The sequence below is a fragment of the Schistocerca cancellata genome, chromosome 2 (assembly GCF_023864275.1).
Source record: "Schistocerca cancellata isolate TAMUIC-IGC-003103 chromosome 2, iqSchCanc2.1, whole genome shotgun sequence".
Taxonomy (NCBI): domain Eukaryota; kingdom Metazoa; phylum Arthropoda; class Insecta; order Orthoptera; family Acrididae; genus Schistocerca; species Schistocerca cancellata.
This window is the reverse complement of record NC_064627.1, coordinates 134094614-134111145: the sequence shown is the minus strand read 5'-3', so window position 1 is coordinate 134111145 and position 16532 is coordinate 134094614. Positions and strand designations below refer to the sequence as shown.

Here is a 16532-nt window from a genome sequence, read left to right as displayed (position 1 = left end):
GTCGTGAATGGTGCGTGAGAACAACAGTTGGTTAGTTTCCGTATGACCCCAAATCTGTCAAATTTTACGTTCATGGTCTTTTCGTAAGACATGTACATATAAGATGAAGCAATATATTAGTTGACCCTTCTAGCAAAGGTACCAGTCGCAATTTTAACAGTAAATCACATCGTGAGGCATAACGCTCTCGCACAGCGCCTGTCACTAGGATTTATTGCGAACCTCCGTCACGCTTATTTAACGAACCCATGACAAAACACGTTGCTCTTCTTTGGATTTCCTCTATTTCATTTATCAGTTCCACACTGTAAGGGTCTCATTCTGAGGAGCAATACTCAAGTATTTATCGAAAGTAGATTTTGCAAGCTATAGTATTCATGAGTAGAGTCCACTTCCTGAGGATTTTTACCGTGAATCTCAGCCACGCATCTGTCTTACGATTGTTTTTATGTGTTCCTTCCATTTTAAATCGCTCCGTACACGTACTCCTCGATATTTAACAGCTGTGACTGTTTTAGTGACTTTTTGACAAACGCATAATCGAAAAATAACTGGTAATTCCGCCTATTTTTGTGCAACACTTTAAATTTTAGCTTATATCGAAGATTAAACGCCAATCCCTCTACTAAGAGTTCATCCTCTGCAGATCTTCTCTGTATAGACAGCATTATCCGCGAACAGCCTACCGACATTATCATTTGTGTAAGCACGAAGTTGCTTTTACATCCGATTATCTTTCCCTTAAGAACGACATGCTACATTCCATTTTATGGTAGCTCTTCGACTCAGTCACCAACGTGGTCTGGTATTCTGCACCCTTACATTTTGTTCAATAGGCTACAGCGCGGAACTGTATTGGAAGTTTCCGAAAGTTAAGGCACACAGGATGAACCTGGGCTCCAGCATCACCTATCATCTTGCTCCCGTGGATGAACAGAGTAAGCTGTTTTCCACACCATCGTTGATTGCATAACATTTAGTGCGGACACCAATGCGAGATGCTTTTAATAGTTTACACAATGAAACATTGACTCAAAATGTGGTATAAAACCCAAGGAGATTCTGGTCGTATGTAAAGTACACCAGTGGAAAAAAAACGGTCTATACCGTCACTGCGCCATAGCGATGCAAATGTCACCGATTATGGTGCCACTAATGCGGAGTTACTAAATACAGTTTTCTGTAATTCCTTCACGAAAGAAGACGAAGTAAATATTCCAGAATTCCAAGCCAGAACTGCTGTTAACATGAGTGACATAAAAGTAGGTATCTTAGATGTTGCGAAACAACTCAAATCACTTAAGAAAGGCAAGTCTTCCGGTCCTGATGGTATACCAATCAGGTTCCTTTCAGAGTATGCAGACACAATAGCGCCTTTCTTAGCAATCATATACATCCGCTCACTTGACGAAAGGTCTGTTCCTAAAAACTGGAAATTAGCACAAGCACACCAATATTCAAGAGAGGAAACAGGAGTAACCCACTGAATTACAAACCCTTATCACTGACCTCAATTTGCAGTAGTATTTTGGAGCATATACTGTATTCGAACATTATAAATCACCTTGAAGAAAGTGACTTATTGATACATAACCAACATGGATTAAAAAAATATCGTTCTTGTGCAACGCAGATAGGTCTTTATTCCCACTAAGTAATGAGTGCTGTCGACAAGGGATCTTAGATCGATTCCATATTCCTAAATTTCCAGAAGCCTTTCGATACTGTTCCTCACATGCGACTATGAACCAAATTGCGTGCATATGGAGTATCGTCTCAGTTGTGTGACTGGATTCGTGATTTACTCTCAGAGAGGTCACAGTTCCTAGTCATAGACGGTAAATCATGGAGTACAACAGAAGTGATATCTGGAGTTCCGCAAGGTAGTGTCATAGGCCCTCTGCTGTTTCTGATTTACATAAATGATCTAGGTGATAATCTGAACAGCCCTCTTAGATCGTTTGCAGATGACGCTGGATTTTACCATCTAGTAAAATCATCAGACCATCAATTCCAATTACAAAATTATGTAGATAGAATCTCTGTATGGTGTGAAAAGTGGCAATTGGCACTAAACAAAGAAAATTGCGAGGTCATCCACATGGCTACTAAAATAATTCCGATAAATTTTGGGTATACGATAATTCGCACAAGTCTAAGGCCTGTCAATTCGACTAAATACCTAGGAATTACAATTACGAGCAACTTAAATAGGAAATACCAAATAGATAATATTGTGGAGAAGGCGAAACAAAGACTGCGCTGTGTTGGCAGAACACTTAGAAGATTCGACAAACCCACTAAAGAAACAGCCTACATTACACTTGTCCGTCCTCTGCTGGAATATTGCTGCGCGGTGTGGGATCCTTATGAGGTAGGATTGACCGAGGATATCGAAAAAAGTGCAAAGAAGGGCAGCTCGTTTCTTGTTTTCGCGCAATAGGGGTGAGAGTGTCACTGATATGATACGCGAGATGGGGTGGCAGCCACTGCAACAAAGGCGGTCTTCTTTGCGGCGAGATCTATTTACGAAATTTCAATCACCAACTTTCTCTTTCGAATGCAAAAATATTTACTTGACACCCACCTACGTAGGGAGAAATGATCATCACAATAAAATAAGAGAAATCAGAGCTCTAATGGAAAAATTTTGGTGTCCCTTTTTTCCACGCGCCATTCGAGAGTGGAATGGTAGAGAAGCAGTATGAAAATGGTTCGATGATCCCTCTGCCAGGCACTTAAGTGTGAATTGCAGAGTAACCATGTAGATGTAGATGTAGACACGTATTGATTCCCATAGAGATTTTTGTTGTCCACAAAACGTGTTCCAAAATTCTGCAATAGGTTGAGGTTGGCGATATAGGCCTAGAGATGTTTACATTTGTTCGTCCGCCCTTCTTAAGAAAGGGAATGACCTGCACTTATACTAATCACCTGGAAAATTTAATTTTTCCAGTGTCTTACAACAGACTACTTTTAGAAACGGGGAAAGCTGTTTCACATTATCTAGAATCGTACAGGAATCCCATCATGAGCAGCAGTCTTATCTCATTCGACCAATTTCAGCTGATTTTGTATTCTCATGCCACTGAATTCGATATCTGCCATTATGCTGTTAGTGCGACGATTTTAAGGAGTAATCGCTCTACGAATTTCCTCAGTTAAGCAGATTCGCAGCACGAAATTTAGGATTTCAGCTCTCTATCATCTTTCGTTTTTGCTGTCAGTATGGTCCGTGATTAACTGGTGAGATGACTGTGCTGCATTCGCTGTCATTAATTAAAACAAAAACTGAAAAGGATTTTGTATCAGATAGGTGCTTAGAATTTTATATTCCATTTTGTTGAACCCTTTGCGCATTATTCTCTTAACGCTCATTTTGGCTTCGATCAAATTCTCTTTGTCAAAAAGGCGTAGGTCATGTCTTGAAATTCTCTGTGTTTTCGGAGTAACTTTGTTTCTCTTTGTCGAAACGCTTTAGTTAGGTGGTGAAGTTCTATTTGTTTTCGGCATTACTTTCCTACATGTCTGTTAAATCCGAAGGATTATTCTCAACTCTCAAATGCCTCTCACCTGTCAGTTTAAGGCGTGATGTTCAGTACTCTCGAATTTTGTCCATTTATACTCAGTAATGGAGATTTCATGGACTGCTTGATTTTGATAGATGAGGTAGACTGAAATCTGTATCTTGTAGCATTTACTTAGCAGGAATATCTTACTACCTTTCTGAACATTCCTACTGACGTATTCAGTGATGTTATACCGACCTTAGGATCACTACCTCCCTTCTCTACGTAATTTGATACAAAAAGTTCGGGCCTGTTCGTAATCATGAGATCTAAAACGATATCAGCTTCAGTGGGTTCCCTAACCACTCAAGATTATTTCTGGATAAGGAATTTAGAACATCACACGAAACGCTGTGTTTACTACTCATCCCAATGGCTTGAGTCCCCAATCTTCTTTTTCTGTGTCATCAGTCTTCTGACTGGTTTGATGTGCCCCGCCACGGGTTCCTCTCCTGTGCCAACATCCCAGAGTAGCACTTGCAACCTACGGCCTCAATTATTTGCTGGATATATCCCAATCTCTGTTTTCTTCCATAATTTGTACACTCTGTAGCTCCCTCTAGTACCATGGAAGTTATTCTCTGGTGACCTATCATCCTGTGGTTTCTCCTTGTCAGTGTTTTCCATATATTCCTTTCCTCACTGATTCTGCGGAGAACTTCCTCATTCCTTACTTTATTAGTCCACCTAATTTTCAACATTCTTCTGTAGCACCACATCTCAACTACTTTACTTCGAGTCTCTTCTGTTCCGGTTTTGCCGGCCAGAGTAGCCGTGCGGTTCTGGGCGCTACAGTCCGGAATCGAGCGACCGCTACGGTCGCAGGTTCGAATCCTGCCTCGGGCATGGATGTGTGTGATGTCCTTAGGTTAGTTAGGTTTAATTAGTTCTAAGTTCTAGGCGACTAATGACCTCAGAAGTTGAGTCGCATAGCGCTCAGAGCCATTTGAACCATTTGTTCCGGTTTTCCCACAATCCATGTCTCACTGCCATACTCTGCTGAACTCCAGAAGTTCATTCTCAGACATTTCTTCCTTAGTTTAATGTCTGTGTTTCATACTAGCAGAATTCCCTTGGCAAGGAATGCCCTTTTTTCCAGTTCTAATCTGCTTTTGATGTCCTCCTTGCTCCGTCCGTCGTTGGTTATTTTGCTGCTTACATAGTGGAATTCATTAACTTCATCCACTTTGTGACCATCAATCCTGATGTTAAGTTTCTCGATGTTCTCATTTCTGCTACTTCTCATTACTTTCGTCTTTCTTCGATTTGCTCTCAATTCATATTCTGCACTTCGATTTACTCTCAATCTATATTCTATACTCATTCGACTTATCATTAGCACATCATGTAATTCTTCTTCACTATCACTTAGGACAGCAATGTCATCAGCAAATCGTATCACTGATATCCTTTCACCCTGAATTTTAACCCCACTCTTGAACCTTTCTTTTATTCCCATCGTTTCGTCTTCGATGTACAGGGGGCGAATGACTATATCTCTGTCTTACACCCTTTCCAATCCTACCACTTCATACTTAGTCGTCCACTCTTATTATTCCTTTTTGGCTCTTTCACATATTGCACATTTCCCGTCATTCCCTATAGCTTACCCCTCCATCTAATAGTATAAAATAATCAAGAAGAAATTACTCTAAATTTTCGTGGAATGTTGCGCTACTGCGGGCCATGTGATAGGGTTTTTGAAAGAGCACCCATTTACCGCATCTGATCCAGTACTTTTGTTCATCCAGTTATTTCACATTCTCAATCTGCACAGTAATCTCTGTTGTAATACCCCCACCCCCACCCCCCGCCACCCTCCGCGCTAACGTCCAGCTTACCTTTGCAGTATAAATAAATCGTAATCAAAAGTTGAAATTTCGCCGACGTTCTACTCTTCTTTCAGCCATATTCCTTTTACTAGTGCTTTATGAGTATTATTACCGCTTAAATGGGGGGCTAGTTATGAGGTGTATCAGCGTTTTGGTATTCACTTCTACAACAAGACATTCTACGATCATTAATTAAACGGGATGATTTTTCTCCTCTCTTCGAAATCGGTACGTAACTTTTATCGGGGTTCTTGAGAAGTTTCTCTGTTCTAAGAAATCCGCATTTTCACACCTCGAGTATTTTAGCACCAGGTGTTAAACTTCGATGCATGGTCGTACAGTGTAGTTCGTTCGTATTGTTATCCACGAGTATGGAGCGAAAAGAAGACGAGGCGCAGGGACCTATCCTAATCATCTAGAATATCAATAAGACAACCATGTGTCAAATCCATACAGACATCTGCTTGCCATTTACAGCAGTTCCTACACGGCTGGACTATTCTTTAGAGATGCTCTTATTGCCATGCTAGTAATTGACGCAATAAATTTCAATTAGGATATAAGTTAGAAGCTTTATTTCGCGCCAGAGTCGCTGAATGAGGCATATTCTTATCGCAGCCAACTTTCTGACTACGTACCACTTCAGTTCACCACGTAGATAAAAAGGCGATGATTACTTTTCTTGCTATGGTTTGGTGTTGGCAACGAAGGGCTCTGCACGAAACATACGTTTGGATTGCTGCAAAATAAACTTTTTTATGAGGTTCAATGCAGTTCAATCACATTAACGTACAGTGGCCTGATAGGTAGGGACCTCAGGAAGTAAATTACGCATGACGTTCCGCGGTGAACCCATTGCGCAAGAAGAGTCGTACATTGTCAGAAGAGAGTACGCGTTTGGGTATACTGCAGACACAGTTCTGCTGCAGTACAAATGACAGGCGCATCACACTGTGCGATTCGGAAGGCGCGGGAGCTAGCAACTTACTCCAGAGTTAAAGTGCGCTGTACTGTACGGTTATTGTGGGCAAAACGTCGAAATTGTAGACAGATTCACTGTGAAATTCTAGGCCAATGAATCAAATGCAGTGTTGTCTCCAGCCGTAGTAATATCGGTCCAATCGGCCACAGAGAAGCTGAATGATGGGGAAGACCAGTTCTTGCTCCACGCGATTTCCATCTTTCCGGCAAGCTGAAAGAACTTCTGGGGGGTGGAGGGTAGGGGGAAGAACTTTTTCAACAATGAGAACGTTCACACAGCAGTTCTCCGGAAGTTCCGTGACCAAGGAGCGGATTTCAGTTGCGAGGAAATGAATGTTCCGAACTTTAATGCTTGCCCGATGTCGGCAGATAAATAGGATATTGCAGTGTGTGTACTGTTGAGATGTGCGAGTCATTGTTCTTCGGATATGCATGCTTGTCCGAATGAACATTACATCGCACTTCTCAACAACACAGGAACTGAAATATCGTCTCCATTCTTGTTGTTCCCGCTTAGTTCTAGTATACACTGTATAAAATGGTTCAAATGGCTCTGAGCACTATGGGACTCAACTGCTGAGGTCATTAGTCCCCTAGAACTTAGAACTAGTTAAACCTAACTAACCTAAGGACATCACAAACATCCATGCCCGAGGCAGGATTCGAACCTGCGACCGTAGCGGTCTTGCGGTTCCAGACTGCAGCGCCTTTAACCGCACGGCCACTTCGGCCGGCTACACTGTATATTATTGCTTATATTGTATATCATTATATTTGTAAAAACATAGCGTCTGATTGGTCATGATCAGCTTAACAGACTTAACCGTTTGTTTTAAATTTACGATTCAGATTACACACAGTATAACAAAAATGCACGACACAAATGGCAGTACACATACCTCATACGTAGACGAAGAAATTATGTTATATGAACATGGGTCTGGGAACGCTTTGTTTTCATGTTACAATTCAATTTCACCAACTCATTGATCATAAAAGATACACACAGACAGAACGTTATAATCATGGGGAACATGCTCTCTCGGCGACGTTTGGTAACGTTGTGCAGCACCAGTGTTTGGTTTTAGATGTCCCTGTTGCCACGCGATGTACGTCATTGATTATTTACTGGTAACATCAACTGTTCCAGCAATCAGTACGACCGTTACAAGCACATCGTTTACAGCGTAGAGTTGACCACAGACTTGTCTCTTGCAGTGGCAGTGTACACGAATGCAGAGATGGCAGATGCCCATATTTGATGTATGGATTAGCTGACGACAATGGCGCTCGCACTCACCGTTTGTACCGCGAGAAATTTGGTGACAGACGGATATGTAGAGTTGGGCCAATTGCCTAGCCTCCTAAACCTACTGCCGGCCGGAGTGACCGAGCGGTTCTAGGCGCTACAGTCTAGAACCGCGCGACCGCTACGGTCGCAGGTTCGAATCCTGGCTCGGGCATGGATGTGTGTGATGTCCTTAGGTTACTTAGGTTTAAGTAGTTCTAAGTTCTAGGGGACTGATGACCTCAGATGTTAAGTCCCATAGTGCTCAGAGCCATTTGAACCTAAACCCACTGACCGTTTACCTGTGGAAGCATTTGAAAGTTCAGTAGTACAAAATGTTCAGAGTCTCCGTGCCCGTATTATGGGAGGCTGTGAAACTATAAGCAATATTTCAGGGATACATCAGCGCATCCGATATTCACTAACACGGCGTGTTGATGCTTGAATGTATGCTCATGGAGTACATATTGGACATCTCATTCGAGAAAGAGCTGTTTGTGGTATGCTGGTGTGTTGTGTTCATGAATGGTTAATGAATTGGAGAAAATGAATTGTAACAGGGAAACAAAGCGTTTCCAGATCCATGTTCATAAAACATAATTTCTTCGTCTACGTGTGAGGAATGTGTCCTGCAATTTGGGCTGTACATTTTGCTGCACCTTGTATTACTCATTTCATAACGCTAATGCTTCAGTATGCATTCCCAGCTGTTCAAGTAGCGATTGGTTTCCGTTTGATACGAAAAGTAGGTTTTTTGCACCGTCTCTATGCTTACTCGTTAATGGCGGCTGGTCGTCAATGATGGCACTCCACTGGGCTACCAGCTCCTCATAAAAGCACCGGGTGTATCGCCACACAGGCGTTCTGCTGACAGTCTGCGACCAGCACAACCGCTGTCTGTATCTGCAGACCGAATCATGGCATGTTAGAAACTGCACGAAATGCTGGACCCTAAATGTGAGCAAAAAAATAAGTACTGTGACTAGAGGTGTAACAGTAAATGAGTTCAAAGGCCCCTTGCGACGGATGTAGTCACCTCATGATAAAGTAGAGAGAGGTTTTCGCAGGTCATCTCACGACATCTGCGCTAAGACCGACGAACGGGGCACTGTTCACCATCACGCCTTCTCCAACCACTGCCAGACACCACTAATGAATATTTGGTCCAGAAGCGGAAAAATAAGTCCGGGTCGAACTCAATCACAATAATTTGCGTCAACAACGTCGTGAACAGGCTTTATTGACTACTCGTCGTTACTCGTAGAGAGATGGTGCATGTTCTCAGCCATAATATAAGAGAAAATGTCGTTCTGCTTCCAGTCTGGTGCAAGTGTTTACATTTGACACCACTTGGGAGGCGCGTTCTTCATGTTTGATACTTTTTTCTTTCAAGCAGCTTCTTATTAGGCCTCACGCGAATGGGTTGATCCCGTTCCAGACCTCCTCGTTACAATCGCCCGCATCTCGTGGTCGTGCGGTAGCGTTCTCGCTTCCCACGCCCGGGTTCTGGGGTTCGATTCCCGGCGGGGTCGGGAATTTTCTCTGCCTCGTGATGGCTGGGTGTTGTATGCTGTCCTTAGGTTAGTTAGGTTTAAGTAGTTCTAAGTTCTAGGGGACTGATGACCATAGCTGTTAAGTCCCATAGTGCTCAGAGCCATTTTCGTTACAATAATTTATGACACAGTTACTATAAATCTAGTGCAGAACCTCAGCGTTAGTAACCAGCGGCGCAAACCACGAGACCGTGGAGACGGTCTGCACACCCATAAAAGCTCAGTCTGTAAAAGGATGAGGCGTTTTAATGAATTAATTTTCGACTGTAAAACTTATGACGAGCTACGCGATAATTTTAAGATCTGAAGGTTACTGATAACACAATCAAAACCGGTCAAATCATTATAAAAAATTGCTATCCAGGCTAATAAAAAAATTTATATTAAAAAGGACAAATGAACAGCCTTAATACAATACATTTTTCAGATGACTTTTCGTAGTTTTTTGTTATCAGAACTCAAACAACATTGAAACAACAAATTAAACCGAGGTTGGAATTACCGCATAACGTATTTCTTTTTAATATTATGCTTTTCGTAGGCGACCTTGCAGTCGTTCAGGATAGCGAGATCCATCTATAAACTGAAACAAAATTATAAAGTCTATAACATGAAAATATCCATTCGAAAAACAGGAGTGATGGCTTTCAAAGGGGCAATAGTGCTGAGAATTAAGACCATAATAGGAAATAAAACAATTGAACAAATTAGTAGCGCTGAGAATTAAGACCATAATAGGAAATAAAACAATTGAACAAATTAATCATTTCAGTTACCTTGGAAATACTATAAGCTACCATCACCAGTTGTACAATCTTATATGTCAACTAGCTCCGCTGACGATGAAGAGATTGAAGAACTGTATGACGAGATAAAAGACAATAGGTAAAGTAAAAGAAGGAAAACTAGTATGTGAATATGAACTGGGGGAGGGGGGGGGTGTATATAGAACGAAAGTGAAGCATCCGAGATAATTTTGCACAGAGCAACAGAGCATAACTTAATCATCGCTAACACTTGGTTTAAGAATCAATCAATCAAGACTTGGAGACACCGGAATGTTTCACATTGATTAAATAATGGTAAGACAGAGATTTAGGAACCAGATTTAAAATTGTAAGACGTTTCCAGGGGTAGAGGTGGACTCCGACATGAATTTATTGGTTATGAAGTGCAGATTAAAACTGAAGAAACTGCAGAAAGGTAGGGATTTAACAAGATGGGACTTGGATAAATTGAAAGAACTACAGGTTGTAGAGAGTTTCAGATGGAGCATAAGGGAACGATTGACAACAACAGGTAAAAGGGATACTGTAGAAGAAGAATGGATAGCTTTTAAGGGATGGAATAGTGAGGGCAGCAGAGGATCAAGTAGGTAATAAGGCAAGGGCTAGCAGAAATCCATGGGAAACACAGGAGATATTGAATTTATTTGATGAAAGGAGAAAATATAAAAATGCAGTAAATGAAGCAGGCGAAAAGGAATGCATACGTAGAGGTCAAGTGTAGGGATGTAGAAGTATATATCACTAGGTGTATGACAGATGCCGCCTGCAGAAAAATTAAAGAGACCTTTGGAGAAAAGAGAACCACCTGTGGGAATATCGAGAGCTCAGATGGTAAACGAGTCCTAAGCAAAGAAGGGAAAGGCGAAAGGTAGGAGGGATATACAGTGGGTCTATACAAGGGCGATGTACTTGAGGGCAATATTATGGAAATGGAAGCGGATGTAGATGAAGATAAGATGGGAGATATGATACTGCGTGAAGAATTTGACAGAGCACTGAAAGACCTAAGTCGAAACTAGGCCCCGGGATTAGACAACTTTCCATTATAACTACTGATAGCCTCGGGAGAGCCAGCCATGACAAAACTCTATCACCTGGTAAGCAAGATGTATGAGATAGGCGAAATACCCTCAGACTTCGAGAAGAACATAATAATTCCAATCCCAAAGAAAACAGATGTTGACAGGTGCGAAAATTACCGAACTATCAGTTCAATATGTCACGGCTGCAAAATAATAACATGAATTCTTTGCAGACGAATGGAAAAGCTGGTAGAAGCCGACCACGTGGAAGATCAGTTTGGATTCCGTAGAAATATTGGGCCACGTGAGGCAACACTGACCCTACGACTTATCTTAGGAGATAGATTAAGAAAAGGCAAATCTATGTTTCTAGCATTTGTAAACTTAGAGAAAGATTTTGACAATGTTAATTGAATACTCTCTTTCAAATTCTGAAGAGATAAAATACAGGGAGTGAAAGGCTATTTGCAATTTGTACAGAAACCAGACGGCATTTATAGGAGTCAGGGGCATGAAAGGGAATCAGTGATTGAGAAAGGAGTGAAATAGGTTTGTAGCGCATCCCTGATGTCGTTCAGTTTGTATATTGAGTAAACAGTAAAGGAAACAAAAGAAAAATTAGGAATAGGAATTAAAATCCGTGGAGAAGATAGAAATCTTTGAGGTGTGCCGATGACACTGTAATTTTCTCAGAGACAGCAAAGCACCTGGAAGAGCAGTTGAACGGAATGGACAGTGTCTTGATAGGGGGATGTAATATGAACATCAACAAAAGCAAAACGATGGTAATGAAAAGTAGTCTAATCAAATCAGGTGATGCTGAGAGAATCAGATGGGAATGAGACATTTAAATTAGTAGATGAATTTTTCTATTTGGGCAGCAAAGTAACTGATGACGGCCGGAGTAGAGAAGATATAAGATGTAGACTGGCAGTGACAAGGAAAGCGTTCCTGAGGAAGAGAAATTTGTTAATACCTAGAAAAGATTTAAGTGTTAGGAAGTCGTTTCTAAAAGTATTTGTATAAAAGTATAACTCTTCCTTTCTGCTACTACTGTACCATAACCTCAATGCCAGAAACAGGTTGTGACATAAAACTAATTTGTAAAAGCAACTATGGCACAATGCAACAGAGCAGTGTTACCCTCTGAGAGGAATTTTGTTATGTTGACCGTGTTGTTCCTAACGAAGGTGGCTTATCGGAAATGAAAGTCAGAACAACGTTAATATTGGAATAGTGACAAACAAAATTTTACCTAGCTATACTGTTTATAGAATAAGGGAAACGGTCGCCAGCCTAATTAGGCAAAAGAAAGGTTAACGTTCTCGTTTATGAAAGTAGGTATAAGTAACTATAACGGACAAACACAACCTAGACTAAGCCACACGCGAGTGCAATGAACTCTGACACACATATGTTTTAAGATTGAAGCTAACAACTGGAGCAGCACAAACTATTTGCAAAATAATAAGAGATACCGAAACACCCTATTACTTTCAGGCTTACATAAAGTGAATGGCCTTTCTGATATTACTATTAATATGCACTTCTAATACACAAGAGAGACAAACACTTAGCAAACATGAGAATGTAACGTTTCACAACTACAGCTTTCTCACTTTTACTACAACGAAACACAATGTTGACAAAATTGCAAGAAACTGACTCACCTTTTAGAATTTACTACAGACAACGATGTGTTCATTTACTTTATAAGCCTCAGTCTTAAGGACATTTAATTTTGAAGTCAGCAACAGTACTTTAATAAGCAGTTTTACTAGTAAAATTGTTTTCAGCAAGCATCATTGACTTTAACTCACTCTATTGCCACATTAACTTTAACTTTCTTTTTAATAAGTTCAAGAGGCATTTAATAGCAAAACTCTGGTCATAAATGTTCTTTCAGTAGTGACAATCGGTTATCACTTTAGCTCAAACGGAGAGGAACCTGAGAGGTGTTATGATGAGGAGAAAGTCAAGGTATGTACATAAATTCAGATACAAATTACTTTATATTTCAGCAATAACACATCCATTAAGCTGATCCTTCACTGTACATAATTATAGTATTACGTTGCAATGATTGCGCAATGTGGTGGCAGCTGCATGTAGGTAGATGGAATTGTAGGCAGAATTGCTGGACTCTGTCATTTCTTGGTGGCGATGATAGATACAAACTCCAGAATAGTTCCAGCTATTTATCCATCCATCCGAGGCCTTGGAAAGAAGCAGGAAAAGCCTCTCTCTGAATCAGCACAATATGCACCTTTATAATAGCAGTGCACGGACTCGTAGCTCGTCTCCGACTGCTGGCTCATCCCCGACTGACTATCAGTTCCACCTTTTCCACCTAGGCCAACCACAATTTGCGAGCGCTACACAGTTCCGTTCCCGAGGGGAACCACTACACCTTTTGCATACAAATTAACTAAGAGCCCTAAGTGAGGATCAGCAGTTTACATAACAGCAAACAAATGCATTAAATAAAACAAAACATTTACACATATTGACATTTCTACAAAAAATTATTCACACAAAATTACAATCGTATGCAGTAAGTTTTGTTCCCTCCAAATGGGACAAAGAATTTAAATTACAGATACACTACTTTGCATAGAACCAAATCACGACATCAAAGGTTTGACAAAGAAAAGAGTACACAATTTTATGTTATCGATTCAAACACATTTACAGACGATCAACAATGTAACATTAAATAAAGCAAAAAAACAAAATAAATCCATACAGCATAAGAGCTGTGGTGTTACACATGCCCCATGTTTCGTTGAAGTTTCCTGTAAGGGATACTTCAAGGAAACATCTATAACACCTAAGTGGTGCTGGCTGCAAAAAAAAATTTATTCCATCCAACTTCAGTTGGGAGAAAAAAAATATACATATTACAAACATACAGTATATACACTAAGAAACTTCATACCATTCTTCCAAAATATTTTCAAAATAAGACATCTAAAGCAATTTTCAATTTCACACTGGTTTAAGGAAACTAATTTTCATCATTACACAAAATATCTTTAAGCAAGTTCATTTCATACACACACAGTTCAATTAATAGGCAATCAGTACACAAAATAAATCTGCATATTAGTAGAAAAGGTATAGCCTTCAAAATATAATAAAAGAATAAACACATATACAATAGCACAGAACATTTTAACTTAACAAAACAGAAGTTTGTCTCTCAATAATTTTTAAAAGAATGTAAAATTTCACAGACACACAAGCATATTAATGATCACAGTACATTTTACAAGGTTCAGCAATTAATGAAATATTGAAAATAACAGTTTGCATCCACACAAACAGCTGTGGAAACCTTTTTCCAACTGACTCTTCAAATACCAAAGTAACTTTGCAAGGATGTTTCAAAATAAAGCTGCTCTTCATTAATAGCAGTCCAAAATATTTGTTGCACATAAACACACTAACATATTCAGAGCCTATCTTTAATCATCACTGCTGTGTTTTAAAACAAGGCAGTCCAAAACTTTAAGTTATTTAAAAAAACCTAGAATCTAAAACATCTACATTCATTTAAATAAGTTGTATATATATTTTATAATAACTTTTCACTGACTACAATAAGAATAGTCAGTTTATAACATATTGCTCAAAAAACCTAACTTAGTTCACTGCTTGCCTCAGCACTAGCAGTCCATGTTACACATTCTGCCCATTATTGGTTTGGCAGTCTTTACCAATAACATTTAGACACAAAACACAATTTAGATTAAGAACACACAAAAAAACACATATTTAAATTAATTCACTGCCCCATCCTCTAGGTTTGGCAGTTCATGACCACTTATCAGCTCCTTGCCCCACAATGGCAAGTCCTTTGGCTACTGCTCACATATATGGTAGTCCTCAACTTCAGGACCACAGCATTTTTATTATTTTGTCTTGTTTTACTGCCCATCAACACATTTTTGAGCAGTTTATTGTCATCATTTCCAGGTTTTTCATCATTCAGTCACACTTTTGGTAAAATTTGCATTAGTGGTATAAAACATGAAACCTGTAACTTTGAAACAGTAATTAGACACTGGCAACAAAACCATTTCTTTTCAAATGACAACATTAGGTAACATATACATTAATCAAGAAAACTTTAAATGTCATACTTGGGCTCATGTCAGGATTAAGAATTTCTTACTACTCCTTTACCATTGCTTTTTTCACACACAGTTAGGTCATTACATACATCAAGATCAGGACAATAATTTCATATCCTATTGCAAGTGATTTCTGCCAACCCTTTTTGTGGCACAAGACATATACATCTCATATCTATCTTACACACATTAGCCAGGTTCATTTCCACAGTTTTAAACAACATACAGTTTTTCAACACCATATTTACCCCTATTTTCAAAAACATTTACATTTAGTCATATTATGGCATTCATTTACCTTTTCTTTTCAGTAAGCTATTCTTTTCTCATCTACTTTTCCCTTTCCAATTACTTTCCCATTTCATTTTTCCTTTACAGTACCCACTATACTTTCATTAGTCTTGGTCATTTTCTTGTGTACCCACAGTATTCTACATTATTTCCACACTATTCAATACACTCTGATAGAGAAGAAGGAAGGAAGATAGTAAATGTTCTGAATGATGAAGAGGAAGGTTGGCAGCACGAAAAGAAATGGAAGTAGTGCTGACAACGACTCGGGTTCCTGGTGCTCGTCAGGCACCTGACAATGCAAAGAGTGCATGTCCCCTGAGGCTTAATAACCCTCATCAGAGGACATGTACTTTTAAATACACAACATGGTGCAAACATAAGCCCTTTCTGGTCTTAAAGTATTTTAGAAATAAATTATTATCTTGTGGAGTTCTTTGCACTTAAATGAAGTTACCATAAGCATCATTATCCATAAAGTTTTCATTTTTGTTACACTATATGGCCCTATTTCATAATTAGGCTGGCAACAGTAAGTATTCAATTGAGAATAAACAGCTCCTAAGCAAAGTCAAACAGTACACTACAATAAATAAACAACCTGCCCCAGGCCTCAAGATCAACAAAACAATAATCCACTTTCAGGTAACACTCCTTCAAAACATTTGTTAAGGCTTGCCCCAGTATAGTATCCTCTGGAGGTTCCTGCAAATTATGCCCCTGTGTTACATTATTGAATGATTCATTCGGTTTTGGCCCATTTCTACTTTCTGTATCTTGCTTTGGAAAAATGTCACTAATTTTCTCATACCCTCTCTCAGTAAAAGTATATTCACTTTCGTCTACACCTGAAAATTCATCTTCACTGGAGTCATCCCTACTCTCTTCCTCACCATCAGATTCACTTAAATACGCGACTTTTGAACAATAGGGAAAGTTAATATGCTCATTCTGGTCTGTATTCATATACCTTTCATCATCTGAACTATCATTAATTTCATTTTCGTCATCAGATTCGAGCAATAAGGCAACTTTTAAACAGTGAGGCAGATTATCACTAGATGTTTCAGTC

General features: G+C 39.6%; 1 protein-coding gene across 1 annotated transcript in view; it reads left to right on the top strand.

The window, feature by feature from the left end:
• The window catches only part of LOC126151783 (allergen Cr-PI-like), a 79712-nt gene that overhangs the window by 19839 nt on the left and 43341 nt on the right, over positions 1-16532 (top strand). The window lies entirely within an intron of this gene.